This window comes from Plectropomus leopardus, chromosome 23 (assembly GCF_026936395.1).
Source record: "Plectropomus leopardus strain MGB_pleo_1.0 chromosome 23, ASM2693639v1, whole genome shotgun sequence".
Lineage (NCBI taxonomy): Eukaryota > Metazoa > Chordata > Actinopteri > Perciformes > Serranidae > Plectropomus > Plectropomus leopardus.
The window spans coordinates 11,158,634-11,184,591 of record NC_142198.1 but is presented as its reverse complement, the minus strand read 5'-3'; the positions used below and the strand labels follow the sequence as shown (position 1 = coordinate 11,184,591).

Below are 25,958 nucleotides of genomic sequence, written 5' to 3'. Positions count from 1 at the left end.
GCATTGCTATGCAGAATATAAGCGAATCCAATGCTGCCAGCCTCTATGCTGGCACTGAGCTGACCCAGACTGCTGCCGACGGCATTATCACCAGCTTCCCCACCTTCCCTGGCATGTCATGTCAGGCTAATCTCACAGTCAGTTTGTATCTTGGCTTGGATGAGGCCCGTCATGAGGTCTTTGAGCTAGTGCGAGGACAACTTCTATGCCATCAGAGGGAGTACAAAGGGGATGTTAAGTCTGATCCTGCTGTCAGGTTTATTCATTCCAGGTAAAAAGTGCACAGCACAAGTATCTGCGCTTTAAAACAGGCTGCATACCGTTTATCATTTTCACAGCACTAAGAATCATTTGCTTGCTGTTACAATCAACAATTCAATCATAAACTAAATTAAAACATTAGCACATGCTGTCACATTCAAATTGATTAAAATGTCTTTAAACACACATTAACATTTCAACATCTTAATGCTGTTGAAATGTCTGAAATGCTGTTAAATGTGGTATTTACAGATTTGTTTCTCAATACAGGAGTGAACTAGGCCTATATTTTCAATCACAGTAAGTTCCTCAAAAAACAAAATTCTTATATTTTATTCGAGTCAGTCTTTTTGATGATATCTGTGAATAAAACTGTGATTTATATGGTCAAAGAATTAACTGATTAGGTCTTTAGCAGCCTTGTGGCCCGCTGGGTTAGCGTTACAGTTAAGAGTGGAGACCTGACAGACTGACGGACCGACCATGGCTGCTGAAATGAAGAAATATTACCTTTGGGGAAGGATTCTGAACCTAAAACCGGGAGGCCATATATTATCCCGATAAGTCGTGTCGACCCAAGCCAGCGAACCCATTGTCAAGCCCCACCACCTAATGACGGGAAACTGATAAGCGGCCATACCATGTCACCCGCGATGTAAAACAAAAATAGATCCAATTAATCATGTGATTTGTCACTGAAGAAAAAAGCAGATGATGGGACAAGCTCCAGCCAGGTATGAGAGTCTAATGAAGAATAATCAGTCTGTGAATCATTAGGATTTGAGTGGAAGGACATGAGATCTGACTGCGTGCATAAAGAATGGATAGTATTGGACTACTTTTAGGAATGGGAGCCTAAGTCTATGAATAAATAGTATTCACAATAGGCAATTTTTATATGTTTAAATTATCATTTAAGTGCTCCATGGTTGAAAGTGTCCCTGTTTCCTTCCACTGTTCCTGTAAAGCAGGATGGGTCTTCATTCACTGTTATAATGATTAAAAGAAAAAGCAATATGTGTATACTTTCAATATACCTTCAGTGGCATGCTGGCTAAGCCTACACTTTAAAGGGTTTGATTGCGATTTTGGAATGGGGAAGAAATGAATCTCTCCTTCAAAACTTTCAAAGTAATAATCTAAGTATCACTATTACACATGCCCCAAGCACAATTTTTAACCAAGACTGGTTAAAAAACAGCCTGAAAATTAAGAAAATCGCATACAATTGCATAAAAGTCAATAAAGCACAGTCATATAGCTGTCGGGCCCCGGGTTGGAGCTGGTAGATGCTATGCTTAGATTGTAAGGCCTAAATTTAGGGGTAGGACTTAGTGAATGGTCGATTCCATAGAGGAGCAAGGACCATCGACATCCATTACTCACCGTGGTGGCCGCACCTCAACCACATTAAATTTCTTAATGTAGTTAATTTGAGGGATAATGCCATCTTTGAAAAAAAGAAGCCCAAAAAATGTCAAGTGAATTAAGACTGTGAAAGAAAGAGGAGAACAGTTTATTCATAAAGCTTTATATTAAAAAAAAAATCTAATTTAAGGCACTAAAGAACATCAGATGCTGTCTTCCTATCTCACAGCTTGTTAAAGTGAACTGACTTGCTTGGAGACATTGTCGATGCCCTCTGAAATGTGAAATTAACATCTGTATCTTTGGGCAAGTAAAGAGAAACAAGTCTAATTGCTTGCACGCCAAGTAATTTATTTATAGATCAGATTTATGTCCAAGAGACTTTTTTCCACTCCTACCCTGATAAACTAATAAAAGCATTATCCCAGTAAAATGTTAGCACTGCGTTCTAGTGGCTAAAAATATAAATAAAGCTTCTTAAAGACTTTAGGATGATACACTGGAATTTTGGGCTGATAACTACCATATGTAGTGCTTACAATACCCCGTTTGTACCTTCACTCTCTTCAGTTTTCCAGCAGATGTGTTTTGAATACTATAACAAATATCTTCCCTCTTACATGGGGAACCACTGGATAATAGACACAGTGAGGTAAACTGAATGCAAAAGCAAAATAAATTAAGTAACATAACAAGGTGTAACAAAAAAAAAACGTGAAAAATTAGCATGTGAATGGTAAATGTTACAATGTCACCAGATAGAAACATCACAACAAAACACATTAAGGAACACTGACGTCAATGTGACTGTCATCACACAAATAGATATATTCTTTAGCAACTGAAAAGGTTTATAAATTTACAGTAGAGCTTGAAAATGAAAGGTTTCTCATACTTAATATTCTGTGGTATATTCATTGTCCTCAGCATAATTTGGGGTCCTGAATTACAAACTGAAGCACTATGACAGCCTCTGTGCTTGTTGCTTGTATGAAATCATAACATCAGGTTTGCTTTTAAGCCATTAGTTTACATATTTAAGCAAGCCCACTATGACATACTGTATAAAGCCATTCTCTTCTGTTTCCATTACAAAACAGACATATAAACTAATTCCCAATTTACAAACCTTATTAGACTTTGGCCTAATTACTCACTGACAAGATTTAGTAATGAAATGCTATAGCTTATATAAATATTCATGATTTAAGTAGCTTAAAGGCTATGGCTGGTACATGTAAGATTCACAGAACTACTTAAAATCAACCACCTCTAAAGTTTGACAGTTTCTGCTTTACCAGTAATGCATTTTTGGTTTTTTTCAGTTAACCAGTAAAGGTTATCAACATTGTATATGTACATGTTTACTGAAAGAAACATGTACATCTGTATATATTAAAAATAAACTGTGTTATAGTACAGAAAAAGCACTGTTTTCTTCTGTATTCAATTAACTTCTGAGACCTATGAAAACTCAAAGTGTTTTGTCTTTAGGTAGGAGGTTAGACCTCATGGCATAGTCCTCTGCATAATTCATAGTTTCCAGCGCTGACAATAAGATGGCCTGGCACACATGTCACATGTCACGATTGTCTATCCACCACCCACTACCACTCCACTTTAACATATGCTTAATAAATACACGGAAACATTTCAGACAAACTTTTAGTACTTTGAAACACCCTATGCCTAAACTATGCAACAAAATAGTGTTTTGTGTATAAGTGTAAGGGTTTTCACGCCTCATCAGGCCATTTAAATTAGACTGAGTATGTACTTGTGGGACTTCAATGTATAATAATCAATTAAGTAATTTACCTTACACAATAAACTTAGAAAACTTATTGCAGAGTTGCAGAAGAGAACTTTTGCTTTTAAGTAGAAATGAATACTATGGATTTTTACAAAGGTGATGTGCCATTGGTCCTTAGTTTTTTATCATTTTTCTCTACTCCTACCTTGTTAACTTGACTTTTGTTCTCCTGACTGATCCCTCTTTTATCCCTCAGCCACAGTTCATATGTTGCTCCTCGACCTCATTTAATTCACTCCTTTTCCTGTGTCTTACCCTTCCCTCCTGTTCCTCTTTTCTTTGCACTTTCACTATCTTGCCTCCACAGAGGGCACACAAGCACAATGTTCTGGGTGCTTGCAAAGCATCTGGCTTCCGAGCCCCATACATCCAGTCGGCCAATATGTTTGCTCCTACAATGTCTGTACACAAAGTACACTTGTGACTGCTTGCTTGAGTTGTCAAATACAAATTACTGGCTAGAGGGAGTGTGAACTTCTCTGTAGTTCTAAAAACCTCATTTCCGTGGCTTTATTTTGTTTACAAGACATAGTTGAAGAAGAAAAGAATACAACCTGTTAAATAGTTTGAGCTGACAGCATGGAAAGAGGTAGAGATTTAAAAGGGGTAAACTTGGCATCTTCTGCTTGCTCATGGCACTTTTTCTCAGTACATTTTTAGGAATGCACAACTTAACATTATTGTATTACAGTATTGTAATGGCAGCCAAAAGCAATGGTTCCGGTGTCAAAAACAACACAAAGTTTGCCTGATAACAAACTATGCGAAATACTTTGTGAAACCTGTCAAAAATATATTCAATTTGTGACCTAGTGAACTAGCAACAGAAGCTACTCTACTCTAGCAGATGAGCCTACCCTCGAGCAGAACAACAAAATGCAAATTGTATCATCTCTTCTGCATTAGACAATGAGCATTGAAAGACTGTGATGAATTTACTGTCGTGTGTAACGACCATTAGTGGTTTAAAAGACATGGGAATTGAAACTAGGATTGGTATTAAGGTTAGCCAATACAATGTGATGTACAATGCAAAAGTAGAAACGTATTCACCCTTAGAGATTTGGCGCTTCCATTTCTGTTGCAGCAGGTACTTAGGGTGGGTTAAGTAGCAAATCAGGGATGAATTTTCATGTGATCTTGTGAATCCAGCTGCCTCGCAACGTAACAGGATTTGGTCAGACATAGAAGAAGGCAGTAAAGTCCTAAACACAGACACATGGCGCACATACAATTTTTGCTCTTCTAGCTTGCATTTATATTTTAGTTTTAGTGTGTGGAATCTTAAGTTTTTCCCCTCAAGCGTTGTTGTTTTCTGTTGTTATTGTTTGTTTGTATGCCAATTCCAAATAAAAGAAGAAAATATCAAAAATCAACTGTGGCAAAACATCGTAATACTGCAGTGAATTTTCAGCACTGAGCTTTTATTTTGAAGTCTTTTCTTTTTATTCTTGCACAAAGTTTTATTTGTGTGTGTGTGTGTGTGTGTGTGTGTGTGTGTGTAAGCAACATGTTTATATCTTGTGACATAAAATTATGGTATTTGTGGTATTTTATCTTATGAGTGGACTCTGAACTAATGACTAAGGAGAAATCTGGAACCTGAGGATGGACCAGTTGTGAACCATTGTTCTAGATCATGTGAGGAATATCTCACAGTACATAAGGCTTATATTGGCACAATTCAAACAGTCTACAGACGTTTTACCTTATGGAAAAACTGAACGTTTTGTGCTAAATTCAGTTATCTTAATTTTGGAGAGATAAGTAAGTGGATGCATTCGAAGGAGTTACTTCAAAATAATATTGAGTAAAAGTTGCATGTGTCACTTTAGTTTGGTTTAGTGTAAAAACAGCTATGATAGACAGTATATCATTCTCAATTCAAGACCCAAAAGTATGTTTGCGACGACCCTTGGTTTCCTGTATGTTAAACTGCTCACACATCATCTAAATTGGTCAGAGCCGAGCAGAGAGACATGTGAAAGGCACCTTTCCTTTCTGCTATTCACGCTCTTACTTGTTCATTTCACAGGCTGTTAATCATTACTGTGATTATTTAATTAAATAACTTTGCTTTTTCTGTGGCCCCGGGTCTACAAAGGCTGTGCAGTTGCCATGAGCAACGGTGTATGTGCGAAGGAGGATGTGTGACATGATGTCAGGAAAAACGTCTGTAGGAGTGGCACCGGGGACGGCTTGTGTGTCCTTCTGACTAGCCCACCGTTGGATTCACAGAACAGAGATTTGCTGATGTCGACAGTTTCCACTCCATTTCATTGATTAAGCTCACCATGAGGAAGACACACCACCCTGCCATATATTATGAGTCCATCTGCAAGACGATTAGCAGGTCTATAAATGAGTGGACATCATTGTCAGAGCTCACCATTAGTTTGGTCTCATCAAAATAAACACATGATCAGGTTAATAATTTTATTAACCCCATCATGTGTTCTGTTGGTTGAACTGTAAGGATGTTTCTCTTTGGAACGTGGGATTAAAACTGTACGCATCAGTGCACTTACAAAGTTATAAGGATGTAAGGGATAAAGCTCAAGAAACATTACCTTTACTTTAATGCATATAGCTGTGTGCATTTTTGTTTTTTTTTAAATCACAACACAAAATACACGGTGGCAGCCCCAACTGTATAATTGCTTTATCATTTTCTGCCATTGTGGTTGTCCTCGAAACAGCTTAGATGTCAGCCCTAAGGCTAAAACAGAACTTCTTAAACTCTGAGCGATAACTCTACTTCCAGGCGCGTGTCCTCTCCGCGTCTTATTGAGCAGGAATTGGCAGCTGTTCAGAGGAGTAAGGCCCTTCAGGTGCATACACTCCAATCATGTTCCATTCCTCACCATTAATTCATCGTCAATATGGATCCATCTTTTGTTGATGGTGGCACACTTGCACCTTCCTTGCCCTGTTGCTCTGCTTGAATAAAAATGAAGCCAATTTCTTCCATCATGGCAGTCATTGTGCCATTTGTTGAGTAAAACACACAGGTCCATTATTGGAGTGTCATGACGCTGTGTGTTTGGAATGCGACAAATCACTGCAGGCTGTCACACAGGCAGTTTGGTGGCATTACTCTCAGCGGAGAGCAACGCCGTTAATGCTGACAAACACTGGAGAACGAGGGTCATTTACTACTCATCCATTAAGCAGGTGCCAATACTCCACCAGCAGCAGAGACGTCTCTCACTCATGGGGTCACGTTTGCATCCAGCTGCCCAACAAGAAATCTTACAGTTGTTGAATTATGCTGAATTTGCACAGTCACGAGTATTGATAGCGAAGTAACTATAACATGCATTTTATCTTCCAAAAAAAAGACAGTCGTGTAGTTCAATTTTATCGATCTATCCTTTGATCAATCACTTAACCAAAATTAAAATGACAATGGTTCATCCTAAAATGACTCACATCACAGTACCTTCGGTGTTTGCCTCCTACGTTAAACACAGATCAAACCAACAGGCCACACGTTGTTTGGTTTCTGTCAAAGTGCCCAGGGAAGCCTTTCAGGATTGCCTCACACACTGTTTTCTATGGAGGACGCAAGAAAGATCACAGACTTTAAATCCCTTTCAAAGCTCTTGCTCAGGGCTCTAGTTAAAGCTCATTAAAAAGTCTAATCAAAACACAGCAATAGCATAACATGTAAAGTTAATTTGCAATTTTTTTTTCTTGATGAGCAAGAGACCATAACAATATGAACCCTCTTGGCCCCAATGAAATATTAAAGATACGATCACCGACGACTTCCAAGTAACAGCTCACCTCATTTGAATTCTAAGGAAAATGTAATTTATGACTTAACTCAGAACTCATTTTTTCTTTCTAATTGTTGATATTGCCTAAAGGCACTTCTCTTTGTTGGATTTCTAATTTACGTAAATGAGTGAAAATTATTTTCACTTTTGTCCCCACCCCTTGGAAGTCAGGTGTGGAGACACTTATTTCCTTTGACAATTGATGCTACATAAAAAGTGGGGGACAATTTAAACTAATGCAACCAAATTTCATATTTCTTACAGAGAGAATATCTAAAATACATTGGTATGAGCTGGGATGATGGATGGGTGAGACATTTCAATTCTGACATGAAATATGAATCACTGGAATTGACATTTGCTGACCTGTTCCCATGTGAAGAGTATAAAAGGTCCTCTCTCTTTGAATAGACAGCTTGAGTCTCATAAATATGACATAAAAGCACCTATGACCAATTTTGAGGCTGGCACAGAGCACTGAAATAAAACTAACACTGCTAATCTGCACATTTCATGCATCATTAAAACATCAGTTCAGAGGACTGGAGAGAAGGTCATTTCAAAGTAGCATGCTGTTACAAATGGTGTGTAATCAACCAATGAATGATCTGTTTTGAGTCGAGAAAATTCAAATTTAAGCTGAGCTGTACAGTCTTGAGGTTTCTGGAAGGTTGGTTGGCTTTGCATGTGTGTGTTACTGTACATACTGCACCTCAGTATGCATCTCACAGCCGTGTCACCGATGATTCATTAACATTATGACCATTGGTCACACAGTTGTTATGATTCTTATAAACTTCACCATGAATCACCTCATAAAGACTGTTGTGGCTCTTGTGGTAACAATGATGCACCACAATAACATGCTTCAAACCATTCAACAAAGTCACTTAAATTACTTATATAAAGTTCAAACGTTTTCTCCATAGAAACAGTAATTATAGGATACAGATAAAAAAAAAAATCACTGGCATCCGTGACAACGATGAATGAAAAGGGCCTGTTTATGTCAGAGAGTGGGAATGGTTTTCTGGTTGTGTGACCATAAAAGGAAACAAAGCACCAGTGGAAATATTATGTGAATTGCATTCAAACAGTTTGGTCATATGGTAAATGTTTAAGGAATTTGCTGTCACCAAAAAGGATTGGAGTCAAACCTCAAGCTCAGCTCAAATGTGTGTTCAAAATGAACGAAGATATAAACCTGAATATGTCATCATAAAAGTATATAGCCTGGATCACAACTTTGTTTTAATAGTGCCCTATAATATTCTGAATAATTTGTTTTAGTAGTTTTTATGTGGAGGGGAGTGCCAGTGTCTGGAGACAAGCTTTTGACAGTTCTTGACCACCTCTCTTCCACCTTATCATGAGCAAACTACTGACATTCAAATAGAGTTTTTGACCACAAAAGCAGAACCTTAGAGGCTCTGTGGACATATAGCCGAAATGTTGCCGAACTTTATCTTTTATACTAATTTCTCTCACCTTCAATTAGGGCTGTACCTGAATTATGTCAGTTGAATCACATTTGGCTGTTCAATACTGGACAGGAGGACTAAATGACATATCAACATATAACAGTAGGAACAGCTAGACAAACCAACAACTTACTATTACAAAAGCATAAAACAAAGTGAGCCCACAGTCCAGACAAAAAAGGCTTTAAAAGTTCCCCACGTTCAATGTTCTCTCAAGTTTTGTTGTGGTAGTTTACTCATACGGAAGTAGACATGTTTATGGTATTGAATTTTCAGCTTTTTATAGTTTAGTGGGGGAGAAACATCAGGTGGGCTCTTGCAAACACTACAATTAAAAACAGTGAGGAAAATTTGCATAGCATAAGCATATCATTAACTCTCTGGAAAATAGAAACAATGTAATCTCCAGGGTGACATCCAAAGATAGGCCTCAAATCCACCCTACGTAGGTGGTTGCCACAGCAGGCTTCTCAAAATAATAATCCACACAGTATTTACCACATTCAGTACAGGTATACAATTACACAATATTTGCTATTTCAACAGAATCTCTTCCAAAATAATATGATACTGAAACGTGAGAATTTAGCTGAGTTTGTGTGGGAATGTACAATCAAGCCAGTAATTGTTTAATTTATATAGATCTGTAGACCTCTATCACACCATTCTTTAAGTGATGTTATGTCACGTTTTTTTACAATAAAACTAGGAATTTCCATCAAGATGAGAAAAAAGGGAATAGATTGGTACTTTTTCTTTGCTTTTGTTTATCTTCTGTTAGCAGAAGGATTTATGAGTCCCTTTTTCACCACAATAGAACCTCGTTTACTGCTGTAACCAGTCTCCTCTCACAGTAGGAGGGTCAAATTTTAAGAAAAAAATTGTAACTCCTGTCCTTCACAACTGCCATCTCAAATCATCTGAAATTTTACCCCTCAGCATGAGGCACTATTGACATGACTATAGAGAATCTTCACACTGCATTTCCTAAATGCACATCCACTTTTCTTCAATGTTGTCCTTTCCTGTCTTGCAGAACTGAAGGTTTTATAAAAACGCTATCAGATATTTCAGACAGAGATTGTGCTAAGTGATGTAATGTGAAAGGATCACAATCCTGGGCTACACCTAAGGCCAGGAATTCATCATCTTTTTATTACCCTGCTTTATTGAGGCATGTATAATATCCCCTAAGGAATCATATTTCTGCATCCTCTACTTCATCCAAACCAAAAAGCCAGAGACAAATATGCTTAAGAATTGTTTGCAGTTTTAGAATAGGCCACAACCCAAAGTGTGCAATGAGCGTGTTTAGAAACCAATGAAAGCTGGTTTCAACAATGAAAAAGAAATCCAATGTAAACAAGACCTATTCATTATGGCAAACACAGCCATATGAAACTCCCTATCCGGTGGCCACTTGGTTAAAGTAATACTATTTGAGGCTAGAGTTGTAGAAAAGAAAGTAAGGTACGCTCACATTATTTATGGTCTACTACAAGGGTCACAAATTGTCAGTTTTCCTAAAATAATTGCAAACTCTCTCAACTCAAACACTGAAAGCTGGGCAACCATACAAAGAGAGTGGAGTCCTGGGAAAGTGGTCAGAGAGTGTGGTATGGGTCATCAATCCCACAGAAGAACTTTTTTTGAAAGAGGATTGAGCCGAGGGAAAGGTGGTTTGGAGGACAGAAAGGTACACGTCATGGCGACTAAATGTGTTTCACACACAGTAACCTCCATAGTACGCTAGTGAGTCTTATGTGTATCTAGGATGTGTGATTTCAGTGTCAAGCTACAAATTGAGTCATCAGAACTGGCTTGTCAGATTTTTGTAAAATATTTTACACATCCCAACTATGACACAAAAGCTAGGGCTGTACCCGACTCAGAATCTTGCCAGTCAAATTAGATTTGGCTGAGCAATACAAATATTTCCACAATTCAGGCTTTCTTCCATACAAATTTTAGAGTTTGAATGGGGGTCAGCAGGACGTTCAGTGTGACAGCAGCATTCATGTGATATAGTAAACACGTTAACAGTGTTAACAATAGAATGCAAATGTGTAACAACATTTTTTGCTGACACTAGATATCAAACAAAAGCAAGAGACTGTCATATTAAGGTGCTGTGAGCTGCAAATTCACCACTTCTAAGCAGAAGAGAGATGATGATCTTTACAGTTCAGTCTTTCTTCCTCTGTGCCGCTGCATTGCATCCTTCAGCCTCTCCCAAATAGCAGCATGAACATCAAGAGCACTCATTCTGCAGCAAAATCTGGGGACCAAAACATCCCCAGTTAGCAGTAATGCTAACGTTATATCAGATAATACCTTTTGCTAGGACATGACTTGATGGCAAACATCCCCAATTGTGAAGACTAATGTAATGATGAGGAGCAACAAGAATGGTATTTAACATACTCACATGAGAGGTGTCAGGTACAAGTATCTGTTAAAAAAAAATGCTAATTTAAATATGTTTTAAGACGTGTTACATTTTTCCAAAATGTACAATTATTATGATAGCTTACCAAGCATAAGGACAGATGTGTGATAAAGTTTCAGTGTCATGGTCAGAAATGACTTGTCTGACTAACTTCTACAGGATAGTTAAATTAGCCTAGTTAATTATTTTTACTATCACTTTGACTGATTTCAGCACCAGTGTTTCCTCCAACACAACACACAGGAATTCCATTTGGTCCTGAGAAGCAGCAACATTTATTAACTGAAAACTGTAACTTACACTGCACATTTACTGCTAAGCTGACCACTTTCGCTCAACCACTCACTCTTTATGCTCACATACACACATTGCCCTGTCTGTTAAAGGAGCCACGCCACTCTTATAACACAGTCTAACCAACAAAAGCACAGAGTACTAGCCAGTCAGAGGCAGAGTAGAGCAGGTCACGACTTTCGGGGAAAAATTGTGTACTTCACCATCCTAACCAAACTTCACAAATGTTTAGGCCTGGCGGGGGGTCTTTTTGGTCTGCCAGCACACCAGGCCTGTAAGACTGTAGGGAAACACTGACTATATGATACAATATGATACCACAGGCTCTAGTATCCTGTCACTTCACTGGAGCATATCTGGCTTACAAACAGCTGTGTATTTACATGCAAGTAATTTTTAAAAAAGTCAATTTCCTCTGGAATATTATTGTAAATTTTAAGTACGTGCATTTAAAAATTATAAGCAGTTCTGCTTCACTGGCCCTTTTACCTTCACACTCTAATTTTGATTCACCAGACTAGACTGATTTCATTGACTGTATTTTGACTTCATTATATTTACAGCACATGCTGAGAATCTAGTGCTACCACTGAGCTCACTAACTAAAGGAATAATAATAATGGCATCTCCACAAAAGGCTGCAGACTCCAATTCAGCTGTGGTGTACACAAGTGATAAACAACAAAGGGTCACATAACATTGCTGTGGATCTGTGGATGTCACTTAAAGGTTTGAGACATGCACAAAACTTACGATTCAAGTTATTAATACAATCATGAGGAGAAACGCAACGCAGACATCTCCTGGAGTAACAGCTAATTTAACATTATTTGAAACCACAAGATAACCATGAAAACTTTGGTGCAGAATTATTTTATTTAATCATTAGACTGAATTTAAAGAATGCCAAAAAATCTGTGAAGATAAGGGTCATCAAGAGGTTGAGCCTAGTGTAACACTACAATAAGTCACCATGAAGGCCAGTGCCATTGTTGGGATATTAAGAAGTCATTCTTCGTCCTGACATTGACCCGCAGATTCCTCACTTTGCAGATAAGATTCACAATCACAAGGAAGAGTGAACAGAGAAGCTGATGCCATTACAGGAGTTTTCTGTTATTTGTTTGCGAACAACTTTAGCAGGATGTGGATTTGAATGGGCAGATGAAACTGGAACAAGTAAGAAATACAAACTACTAGCTCTGACTGGAAAGTTGCTGAAAAAAATCCTCCCGAGTTTACAACATGAAGGCCAATGGCTTACTATGTTCCAGGGTGTTTAATCTCAGCTCAGACCATCTAACCATCTCAGCTCAGTACTTCTTTATCCAGATCATGCAGCTTTTGTTGCTTTTCCAGCAGCAGACATCAGTACCCCTGACACCCAAGGGACCTCTGCTTCTAAAGAAACACCCATGTGAGACTGAGAACCCTCAGTTCTCATCAAAGTTCCTTTTCTCACCACCCATGAAAAATGTAGACGCCTGTGCTACCCTTGAAGGAACACAGCTACCAAAAAGAATGAACAACCCAAAAAGGCCCCCAAAATCATCTCTCATTCAGCTCTGATAAAAGCAATTTAATTTTACCACTGCAATGAAATTATGAAATATATATATGAAAATCCTAAAAAAAAAAAATAGTACTTTTTGGTGGTGTTAAGCTTTTGTTTAGATCTTCACACAAACTCTGGTTAGGTTCAGATGTCCTGTACTTATTTTTATAGTACAGGAAAGCAATTCCATGGTTTTGGTTTTAAGTACTATTCTGGCATCACAAGCATATTTTTTCTCAAACACTGACTAAAACTGAATTTTTCTAGTAATTATTGAAAATTAATGAATTTGTGAATTTGAATTTTAAGTGTTTATGCATATTGTGTAAATGATCAAATGCTTAGCAAAATGTAAAATTGTAAACTTCTTGAAAATCAAAACCAGTATCTTAGCTGTTAAGGAAATAAACTAGTTGTGAGGCAGAAAAGTGAATATTCATTAGAAGTCTTTCCTTACAGTCTCATCCAGTTCATGGATTCAAATTACAGCCCAAGTAATCCCCCAGCACTTAGCACTGTGACCTGTGAAAGAGAAGGACCTGGGTTTAAATTGCCATGTGGGTCCTTTTCATTGTTTTGCTTCTCTTTTTGTTCATAGGGATTACAAGGTGATGTACAGCACTGTAACATCAACATTAACTTTTTCTACACGTGGTTTCCAAATGCTATGGACATAGCGGCTGTTAAAGAAGTATTTCAAAATTATTGTAAAACTATATAGGTCAATCATCAGTGAGTTCGCCATACTGTTTTTGCTCTGGTGACTACCCTTTTACAATCTGTAGGTGTATTGGAATATTGCTGGCAATGTTGACTGTCAATTAGTACAACTGCTGTGTCGAAATGAACATTTTTTATTCGATTTTTGCATTGATGTAATGACGTACGTCGATTCAACAGGCATTTAATTGGCTGGCTGATCCAAAATCAGACATTCTTGTCAGTTTTGATCATATCAATATTGCAATAAAAAATGTATGTGTGAAGGATTAACGTTCACTTCTACTCTCACAAGATTTAATGAGGCTTTGGAAAGATACCAAAGACATGTATGCCAAGGTTCATGAAGTAATAAAGTCTCTTCACTGACTTTTAAAATTTAACTTAACACTTTTTAAGCTTACCAAGACCACCTCATCTTACATCTCACTAAAAGCTCACTAATTAGTTATTATCAGCATTCATCCTGATATGCAAAAAAATAAACAATCCATCCCTCAGTCAAATTCTTTGATCCTGTGATCTCAATTTTCAGTCAAGTATGTGTGGTTTCACTTGTGTTTCAGTGATGTGAGTGAGAAATACTGCTTGAGTTAATTCCTGCACAGCTCCTGTTGAGTGTTTGTTTGCACATTTGAACCGGGTTGAAAGAGAGGAAAACAAAGAGAATGATTCTGTGTTTAATGTTGAGGTTTTCTGTGTACATGACCTGAGTCAGCCATTTGACCTTATTTGTCTTTACCTCATCTGAACTGTGCAGGAGGAAAAATGAATGAGTCATACGTGCATGATAGCTTTGATTGGTGGTTGGCTACAGTGGGTGGTTTTGCTCGTCTTCATAATGGTTATACATCAACTCAACCAAGTGTAAGGAAAATACTTTTCTTGTCTGAAAATATGAAAATTTCAAGTGGAACATCACTCAGATAGTGTTTATGGAAGAGACATTAGCTTCAATCCATCTGTCCCCTCACAGGCACTGCTTTGGCAAAGCCTGAAATGAAGAATCTAAACTCAATGTGTGCATACACCAACAAAGTATGATTACTAAGTAATCACATGCTGAATCACTTGTTTGTGGTCAGCCTGCACTCTAAAATCTGACAAGCTGATCTTATTTAAAATAATCTTGGAAAACGATTTCCTTGAAAAAGGAAAGTAAATTAAACTATTAAACATTAAGAATGAAACCAAGTTCAGTAAACCAAGGTAGTCTTGCTTAACTTGATCATCAAAAAAAGGATTTTGCCAATGATAAAGTTAGGAGATATGCAAGTTCTGTTTTGTTGTCGTGTTTAAAAGATATAAATATGATTGACCAGCAAAACACAGATATATAGTACACTAAACTTGGTTTACTAACATTGCTAAAACTTTGAAAGATTGATTTAATTAAACTTGTCATATTTAATTTGAAACAACTTTACAAAATTAAGTTAATAAAACTATATTTTAAGCTAAGCTAAACTTCACATTTAGATATAATGTACACACAAATTAAGATTAATAGTTATACTTTCTTACACTTTTCAAGGCAATCGGTTTCATCGTTTTGTTGTTTTGTTGTTGTTTTTTTAAGTAAAATTAATTTGTTAGATTTGTGGACACAGATTTTTGAGCCATAAAGGGAAAATATGTCGAAGTAATGGTCGGGTAGGTTATTTAAAAATAGCTACCATTAGAGTATGTGCACACATTTACATTGCTGCAGAGTTTGTTTTTTTGATTATTATTTTGTTTGTTTTCTTTAAAGTATTGCCCAATTTCACTTAATATATCTGTGAAATTAACAGGTTTAAGTGGAAGAACTTGATGCTGAAATTTGCACACTCACTCCTGCAAAACACATATAGTGTTGTCTCACCACTTAATACAGATGCCCGTTGGCCACAAAGAAATCAAATCATTAAATATGAGCAATTATATTAGCTCTTATTTTATATTGTAGTTCCTGACTTTCAACTGACACACTAACACGGACCACTTTGGAATTTCCCATGCTGGTTTCTAAAAACAAGTGATTAGTTACCATCCTGGATATCTACTACTACAGGTGATATGCTATTTATACTCACCCTTACTGCTATGTTATGAAGACATTCGCAAACACTGCAAAAAATTAATCTGGAGGACTAATCTTGTGGGTTTGCTTCATGTAACTTTATAATCAAGGAGACTGATAACAAGTAATTGCAAATGATATACATTTGCAGTAAAAAACAGCAACTGCAGCACATCATTTTGTATTTTACCTTCAAGCTTCCTGTGTCTAATTAAATGTTGCAAAAAGAACTACTCAGGATTATCTCTGAAGAAAGAGAGCCATTGCTTCTCCCTTCACTGCATGTATTGCAACCTGCCCACCCTGGTGTTGGTATGCGTTATAGTCTCTGCAATTACACCATCAAAAAGTTGAGTTTCTGTGATGTGCATTAAAGCTTGATTGATTCAAGTAAAAATCTAACACATGTCTTTTGCCAAACACATTTCCTCCAAAAAGTCAACATGGTTACAATACTAGGATAAGTCTACGTTTACAATTTATAAACTATGATCATCTCATCACATCTATCACCTGCGTCCAGGCAATGTCTCACTACCCCATTCTCTCATTGCACTTTACATAAACAACTGTGGTTACCTCCAGTAACTACTATTAGACTAACGGCAGAACAAAGAAAGTTGCACAGAAGGGTAATAGATTGCAGGCACATTATAATTTTACAACACAAGTAAAGCAAGCCTATTTGCTGAAGTACTACACCATGCAGTGCCTTGCCTTAGAGATAACTCCTCAAAAATAAAGCCAGACCAAACCAGCAGCCTCGGATTTAGATAAATATCCCAGTATTTCTAGGCAAGGCTCAAACAAGATAAATCTGTCCAAAACTTAGGGTAGAGGTTAAAGACAACAAAAATGTAAACTGCAGAGTCAAGGAAGACATTTGACAAGAGGAAACTTTTAAAGAGCTGCTGCTGATTGGATATGGTGGGGTCAGGATGTGTGTTTATGTGGGTGGCAATGGTCATATAGCTACAACAAGAAAAGAGGAAAAATAGGGAACAACACAGACAAGGCTGTTTGACATAGATAAATTCTGCTTATTCAGAGTAACCGGAGGGTGCAAAGCAAAAATAATAGGGCCATTTGCGGGATGGAAGCTTGCCAGATCTTACTCTGTTGTTAAGCAGATGCAAAGCCAAAAATGCATTTGGGAAAGCTGACGTACATATGCCAGTATGGCATTTACTCCATTTTTTATTCTTTTTTTTCCATTCTGGCTTCCAGTGTTGACACAAAGCAAAAACATCTAACCAGGTTCTTTTACAGTGCATTCAAAGGGTAGTGTTGTCGCAAAGTAATCAATAAAATCTATACATTCCCCTCTGTTCAGCCAGCGTTTATGATTGATTTCCCTTGTGATGTTATTGATTCACATACACCTCTATACCCACACCTTTCTGAAATTGCATGTGAATTAAATCATGCGTAGATCATTGTAAAGTCAAGCTGGACCTTCATAGGTCACTGACGGAGATATATATTAAATAATATCCCTGCAAAGAAGTCTCATAAAAATCCATCACACCAAAGGGAACAAGAAGATCCCCTTGAACCACTGTTAACAGCCTCAGGTGTCAGGTTTGAAAACATCTTGCCGGCCATGATCTGCTTTACAACTGATAGTGTTGAAGGTGCTGATTGGATGGGTGATCTGGTTTAAGTATTGTTGTGTTGTTGTGTTATTTGGTGCTTTATTTTACCAACAGATATTTGATGGGCTTTTGGTTGACAGAGGTAACATCCATTGTGATGGTTTACTCTGGCAGATCTACAAGCTTTGACGTTAGCAGTTTTTTATCTGTACCTCTTTGCTTACTTCTTAACATTTTGGTGTAATTTCATATCATGCTGCAGCCTCTCCTCCTACTGCTGACTGTGCGTCAGGACTGCTCCTCCAAATACGCACACATACAGACACAAACATGAAATAGACACCATTGCTGACAGGCAGCATTGCAGTCAGAGAAGCGAAATTAACTTAAGTTGACAGCAACTACACTTGTTACTGTAACTGCAATAAAACCTCCCAGAAAAAAGCCAATACTTTATCAATACACCTGTTCAACAAGCATAAACATAAAAACATAGAAAAGTGACATTTCATTCTGCTCTGTCCACAGTCTGTCTTCCATTTTATGTCCAACGGTTTAGCTGCCAAAATTACCGGCAGTAACATTACCTGCTCCACCAGCAGCAGAGGACAGAGGACAGGAGGAATGATACTAACTGCTGTCTGTGCTTTTTGTTCTTTCTAAACCTCTTAGTATTTTGATGTTGGGAATATGATGCATATCATTGACAATTTAGATATGTTTCCAGTGAGATACTGAGCTTATACAGTGACATTGCTTTTTTCAATATTACTGTTGCTGCTCTAGAAACAACACTGAGTTATAAAATATTAATTACTTATCCTGTTCTGAATTCATCCTTTTTTTTAAAGGATTCCTTTTACAATTGACAGGCTATTTTGTCCAAGGATCTGGTTCACATCCAAGCAAATCTGGTATTGCCTCATTGAATCGATACTGAATTGGAAATTAAATCAAATCAGGAAATTAGTGGCGATACCCAGCCTTACTCCTTGGCTTCTTCTTTCATGAGCTCCATAAAAAAGATTGCGTTTAATGCTTTTTAACTACTTGCCCAATTGAACAAGTGTGTTTTTGATTTACAAGTCGGGTGTAGCATTGTACTTGCCTGAGGCAATCAGGCAATTCTTACTGATGAGCCCTTACTGATACAAACCATAGTTTATTTGATTATCAAACAGTACAATATTGCTACACTACAAAGACCAAGATAAACTCATGACTTGCAATATGCTGCACTTCCTCAACTCTGACAAAGATGACGCAAATAGCAAATAAAAAAGGGAACTGTGAATCAATTTTAATTCAAGGCACCGGATCACACTACTACAGTTTTCAAGGTCACTCCATAGTGAATGCAGAACATTTTATCAATTTGTTTTGACAAACTAAGTTCTTGGTTGTTTGAATGTCAGCAAACTGAAGCTTTATTTGTACATCACAGATGGTTGGGGGAATATGAAATAAGCCCTGTCTTGCAATGTCTTCTATGCAATATGGTCACACAGCTGTGGATCTTGGTTCCATTGTTGGGTAAATCCAAATTTAGCTGTCCAGTTGGCTGCAAACAGCTAGCCTGCAGCATAATTCTTTCACTGGGAAGCCAAAATGCAGAAGAATGTTCTGCATAGATTATCTTAGAAGCCTGTTGAATTTTTAACAATGAAATCCAGTTTAACGTTAATAAAGGAACAATGAGATGCAACCCTTTGGTTTCCCAGGCTGCTGCATTGCTCCATGTGACATCAACTATTCAGTCAACTGCTGGTTGACTGAACAATCCAATGAGAATGCAAAAGTTAATTATTTTTTCCTGTTTTCCTCAAAGCTCAAATTGCTGAAATGTCTTCATAAAAAAAATAGATGCTTTTAAATTCACTCTTGCAGATTCAAGCTTCTTGTCAAAGTGAGGCTTTATACATATTTTGTCAAGAGACTGCTATTGATGGATTTCAATTCTCTGAGCTGTGTTTGTTCTACTGTTCAACTCATTTTAGGTTGCCCCATGTACAATATCATCAGCTAAGTGCCAAATGTTATGAGACCCCCTTTTTTGTTGTTCTATGATTCTTGCAAACAGACAGAGAAACCCTGAGAAAATTTGTCATCAGGAATTTCAAACTGACAGCAAATGCAATACAGAGAAAGAGAAATCAAGAGATTCGGCACAAGCGCTTGAACACTCCCAAATCTAAAATGAAGCACAGACTGCAGAGGCAAAGAGGGGAAGATCTCTCTCTAAGGCTCATTACTCCCCTCATAGCATGCCAAATGCTGACCTAGCAGCATCCCAGCCCCCTATCCTCCTCTTGCCCTTCAACCCCCTCCTCCAGCAGGTGAGGGAGTCACATGCCGTCAGGCACACCCGCCGTCAGCCCATTTGGTGTGTGACACCCATAAAGCAATGCAGGATGGTAGTGCTCCAAGAGCTTTTAAAGCGGCCAATGGCTACTTTAATGGATGGATACACTATTTCACTTAATTCATGCTCTGTTCAAGCCTTACAGGGAGGATTTGACCTCTCTTAGGTTAAATAATGGTCCCAGCGTAGATGGGTTGGTCGGGGGGCAAGAAGGAGATAAATGCACTGTGACATTCAGCTCACTCCAGCGTCCCCCGATGTGTGATTTGAAAGCAGTCTATTAGGCACACACTTTGCTTAAACATGGGAAGAGTTATTAGACGGGGCAGCAATGACTGGGGGCTGCGCAAAAGGCTGCATTTCAAGAGAGAAACGTGTGTGGGCAGAGCTTGACAGCAATTTATCAAAGCATATCTGGAAAAAGGATGTTAGAATCGTCAGTAAGAGATAGTATGACAAATTTAAAGGCCCATCTTACATCATGTCTTTGGGCTGATGTTGGAAGAAAACCAGGAATACGAAAACATAACCCTTGGCTCTGAAATCTGATCAGCTTTTTTTTTATATTTATATATAATTTTTTACCATTTTAAAGGGAATTAATGGATTACTTAAAAAAACAACAAATGAATAAACAATTGGTAGTTGGCGCTCTTGTTAATGAGTCTGCATATAGTATTATATAGAACATTTTTAAATGAATTAATTAAAAAAGTGTCGGTTTTAGACTATTTTATGTCTATAAATTGTAATTTTATTTCAGATTTTTAGTACAGTCCTGTCTGAGGCTGAATCTGCAGTGAACCACCAACCGCATCACAGGATGAATGGGTCAGCAGTCGGACAGTCATTGAATGGGCACAGCACTTACAGTAATCACATCAGTTTGACTTCATTGGATTTTCTTGGTCTTCACATGAATGAATTGCTGAGCATCACTGGCAAAGAAGGTCCAGTGAAAACTTGACAAATTGACTTTCATAGGTGAAACATAAGGGTGCCCTAACATGCTGGGGACATTTCCTGAGAAACAAATCATAAAGTATAAGTACTTTATGATTCAAATACAATTTACCTGAACTAAATTGAATAAATAAATCAATGTTTTTGCATGCAGCTAAAAGAAATCAGTTTAAAACCACATCATGCTGTCACATTCTACTTTGATGATTGATTTTTCACATATCATTCCTGCAGCTGCTGATAGAAGTTAGTAAAATGCTCTCTATTCTTTGAGAAAAAAATCATATGCCACTGTGCATGCTCATAGCCCCTTGCCCTTTTTAAAACTCCTTTATATCAACCTTATGCTTTAATTAGCTGTAAAAGAGTGCTTTTTGGGTGAGCTCTGACGAACATTATCATAGTGTTGTCAATAGCTATATTTTGGTGAGACAAACTCCCTGTTTGTCCTATAAACTTGGTTCCAGGAATAATAATTTTTGGCATATAATATGACATTTTGCTGAGAATACATACAGTACATTATCCGTTAGTCTAGTCAGATAATTCAAACTGTCTTCACTCCAAAGTTTATTTGTTTTTGCTCTAAAACATTGACATTGCTTAATACTTGGACTTTTGGACATTTGATAACACAAACAACGTTAATGAGTATTCCGGCTCTTCTGATATATTATCACAAAATGTCTGCAATGTTTGTCAAGTTATCCGTTATACAGAGAGTGACTGAGCAAAATGCACTTTGTTCTTTGTGAACCACATCTGTTGATATCAAATGGTTAAAAATAAGCAATCCCTGGGGCACTACTTTGCCTGAGAAAATGAACAAATGGCTCTTCTGACAATACTGTGACTTCAAGGACACATGAATAACTTTCTTGCTTAAAGGACAGGCTCATCTGTTAGTCTGAAAGCCACAGCTTGTGATAGAAAACATGGCGGAGTTTGGGGAGTTTTACCTCATAGTTTTCCTTAATGAACTGCAAAACATGTATCATTACAAGTTTTTCATTCAAGTAACATAATGTAGAATTGCCATTTCCTTATTATATACAAAAATTGAAGTGATAATAAAGGACCAAATTAAGGAAGTGGAAGGATTTCATCATTACTGTCACAATTTCACTGGGTTAAAAAATGCAAATCCTCAGTGTGACAAAATGGCAGCTGGCTGGCAACAAACAATCCTGTATAACAGTTAAATGTCAAGCCATAACATTTGAGGCGAGAAATTGGAATCACAGTTACAGAATCTTGGTTTATGTTTGATTTGAGGTGCTTAGGTTTGCAGTTTGGTCTGAGTTTCAGAGAGAAAGAGATGAGATGGCCTGTCACTTGGTACAGGTCTATACTCTTTGTGTCTGTGGTGGCGGTATGGGTGGCAGGCAATACGAAAATGCATAAGTACAACCTGTAGTTCAAGCTACAGCCAAAGATCCAGCGTAACTCCACTGAGTGACAAGTTTTACATCACCTAACAGGATTTTGCTGGGGGGAAGTTTACCACAGTTCATTTACACAGACTACCCACATAGTTAGGATACAAAGCTGGTTAAATATCAGTAAAGTACTCCTTTAACAAATGTCCATATTAATATTTTTTACAGTGCTACCATTGCTTTGTTATGCCCTGTATGCCCCTTTAACTGGCTTTCGATGAAAAGTAGTTTGCTCTGAATCAAAGGTACAACAAAAGGAAACTATAGCCCAAAGCCCTTGTGCTAATTTACTGCAAATAATTACTACCATTTCAGGTTTCAAACTGTCAAGAATGTGGCACTGCTGGACCTTTTAAACGAAGAGAGGAGCGATTAAGTGACTGACCCATGAGCGCCAAAGTGTGTGTTATTCATCGCTCTGTGCTTATTCATCTCCAGAATGTGTTCATCATCACCCTGAGGGGGTCAGGAGGATTCTGTTGCTTTAGATGCAGGTTAGAAAGGAGATGTGTGAAAAGGGTCAGGCCAAGTTTGGCCATGCTGTCTCTCTCCATCTTTCTCTCTGTGAACATCCTAACATCCGCCCCCATCTGCATATTCCCAGAGTGACAAAACTAGTTAGCTGAGTAATAAATCAAACCTCGGCTGCCCAATTTGGTTTCCTAATGTAATTAATAAGTGCTAAAAGCATTTAACTGGCCATAATTTGTGGATGCCACTTTGAAGTGACTATTTAAGGAAAACTTTGTGTGTGCGTGTAAGAAAACATTATGTTGGCACTGATATTTTTGCAAGAAGTTGTATCCAATAGCATGCAATGCCAGTATAACCCACAAACTTATCTATAGTTTATAACTGCAAACTTCCACTGACAATTGAAAAACTGTTTGACTTTACCAAGATCAATCAACATTTGTTCTATCAGTGTTAGGGAATAACAGATCATGTGATAGAGCATTTGTAATCCATTTTAGTTCAGATGCAAAAAGGCACACATATTTTTCAGTAGGCCAAATACTGGTGACAGATGATTTCCCCATGATATTGGATTAGATTCTAAGATTTACACATACAGACAGAAAGATAAAGTTTATAAACAAAAAGATATCTATGTATCTAATTTTGACCTGATAATCCATAATCTGTCAATAATTAGATTTTTAAAATGTAACTTCTTTTTTTTATTTTTTAATAATTGCTCTACTTTTAAGTTGCCTTGAATAAATGATTATCGACACATCACACTGCACTTCAGCCTATCAAATAGACTGACTCTCTCACAAAGGATCTATCAATAAAATCTCTATTACTCTGGACCAAATCCTTGCAGTCACTTCCAGACTTGCTTAATCCCCCTTCTTCACTTTCTCTCTGCAGCAAACCAGTAAGAGGATGGTGCAGACAGAAGTGAGCAGAGGGAAGGCAAGAGGGAGGAAACAGAGTGGGGTGATTGCCGAAGAGCAGAGCTTGTCATGAGTGGATTTATGGCTAGGGAGACAGCGGCGGGAGGCGGGCGAATTGATGGGTGACACATAATCAGCCTCCTTATCGCAGCCCCGCAAAACTGGATTGCATCCAGAGGCTTGTGATCCGTCCGGATTTGGCTAATGTCTCCCACTCCTCTACTGAGCCCCGACAGCTCTCCGTTATCAGGGCCTGGCCTGGGCTTCCTTTCCTTTCCTCTGACTGCTATCCCTCCACCCCTCCATCCACTGCCTCCTCCATGCTGTCTGTATCTTGACACGGTGTCAGGTGAAGAGGCAACTAAGGGTTTGTTGACCAGGTCTGTCTGTCCACCTCTCTTCCTGACTCATTCTCCTTCACCTGTACTATTTTAGCCTCTCTCTGTCTTCTATCTCTTTCAGCAATGCTTCCTTAAATGCCACAGTAAAGTTTCCCCAAAATAAATCTTCAAATGTCCTTAAATCAGTACCAATTGTTTATAGTGTTGTCGGCAGAAATAGAACCAAACCTCTAATGTGTCACTGCTGTTGAAAACAACTAAATGAGTCTCTGTAAACTGATCTTGTTTGCATTTTGTAACCCAAAATGCCAGTTTTTTGTCAGGGATGTTTATTGTTTCGTGACTGGAGTTACAAAAGCAACAGCTCAAGGAAGGAGTGAATCACAGCTTCCAGAGCGGTTGGGTTCAAAGATTCACAAAGTGGTTTGGGGGTGAAATGGAGCTATGCTATGACATAATGCTCTGGTTCACTCGCACAAGCTCTGCACTGCACTCAAAAATCTCTCACAAAGTGGATGGCAAAATACTTTGTTTCTTGAAATATGTCACTGGAAGGACTGGCAAGGGTCCTTATGTAAACTTACAAAAGTCCCCGAGTACATGTGGACACATCTATACCACTGTAAGCGGTGCCATCTGGGCACTTCTTGTCCACATCACCAAACCTTCACATTTACCAGCTCAAATGACAAAGTTGCTTACAATATGTACCACTGTCTGAATAAGACCTGAGCCCGGCACCAGTGGGGTGTGGGAGAGTTTAAAGTTAAAGGGCTACGTGAAAGGTGCATAAGGCAAAGATACTGCTTAAGGTGGAAGGGACAGGCAGATATCAATGTCCTAAAAACAAAGTACTGATGTGGCCTATTAACACAGTCAGTAGTGCAACAACAGTGGCTATGACACAGAGAAATACCTTAAGTACATGAATTCCCTCTATCAACTGAGTCATTACTCAGTCAAATCAGAACACACACATGATAACTCATCTGTAGATCCAGTGTGACTTACATTTTTGCGAGGATATCATCTGCGATGTCATGGTCTGTCGGAATCTGTTGGAACAGATAGAATAAAAAGAACTTGCTTGAAAATCATTATATTGTAAATATATTTTTCAGTATTAGAGTTATCTATTTATTGGGTTTCTATGCATCTATAACTGTAACCAATTCCAAACAATTACTGCTGATTGGTTATCCAGATTTTGCCTTTGGGAGGACCCACAGTATCAGACTTTGGAAACTCCTAGTCTAAACTGAACAAGGGACAGTCACTAGCACAAAGCCCATGAAGCTTTTAATGGCCAATAAACCATTGCTCTGTTAAATAGCAATAACATGACACAAAGCACCAGCACATGAAGCCTTTCCCTGCTGAAAAACAAAAAACTAAACTGTCAAAGCTTAACTGCAGGTCACACGGTATTGTAATGCTACCACAGTTTAATAGTCTGGGACAAGGCCCATTTGCCAACTTTTGGAATTATTTCTTTAATTTCTGGCTTGTTTTCTACACTAATCTAATGCATACTCTGCGTTCAGTGATTTTTTTTCTTACTTCTTTTTACATGCAACAGACACAAACACAAACCTATCATGCATTCAGAGAGAAAACCAAATTAGATTTAAAAAATAACCATAGCAAACCTGACCCAGGCCCACACTGCTATGCAAAAAAAAAAAAAAAAAAAAATCAAAACAAAATCTGAACACAATGCTCGCTGGACCCCAGGTAGTAAAACTGTATCTGAAGAGTTTAGTAGAATTTCTGATACTGGCAAAGCTGTTGAATGGTCATTGTGTCCAAGCATTTTGCTGACACTGCCAATCTCCATTTTAACTTTGCTACGAAGTGAGAAAATTACCACATAAAATGACACAGCTCTGTGGCATTTTCTGTGCTTTCTCTGTTGGCAAGCAGAATGCAGACACAGTAATGAGCTTAATTGCTTTGCTTCAGAGTTAACATGAAGCTGCGTTGCCAGGCTGCTGGATTAAAAACATTTACGGTATTGCCTGAGTGAGGCTCCTCTCATAAATGACAACGTACCAAGATCAGGCTAGTTAA

At 37.9% G+C, this 25,958-nt stretch overlaps 1 long non-coding RNA gene across 2 annotated transcripts in view; it reads right to left on the bottom strand.

The window, feature by feature from the left end:
- LOC148185649 (uncharacterized) overlaps positions 1–25,958 on the bottom strand; it is a 102,929-nt gene that overhangs the window by 26,562 nt on the left and 50,409 nt on the right. The window contains exons 4-6 of one of the 2 annotated variants that reach the window (XR_015775730.1): positions 24,900–24,943; positions 11,134–11,157; positions 9,008–10,983 (exon numbers count right to left, since the gene is read on the bottom strand). This is a non-coding gene — a long non-coding RNA (uncharacterized LOC148185649). Of the gene's footprint in view, positions 1–9,007; positions 10,984–11,133; positions 11,158–24,899; positions 24,944–25,958 lie in introns of those variants that run through there. The other variant, XR_015775729.1, reaches the window with a different exon arrangement.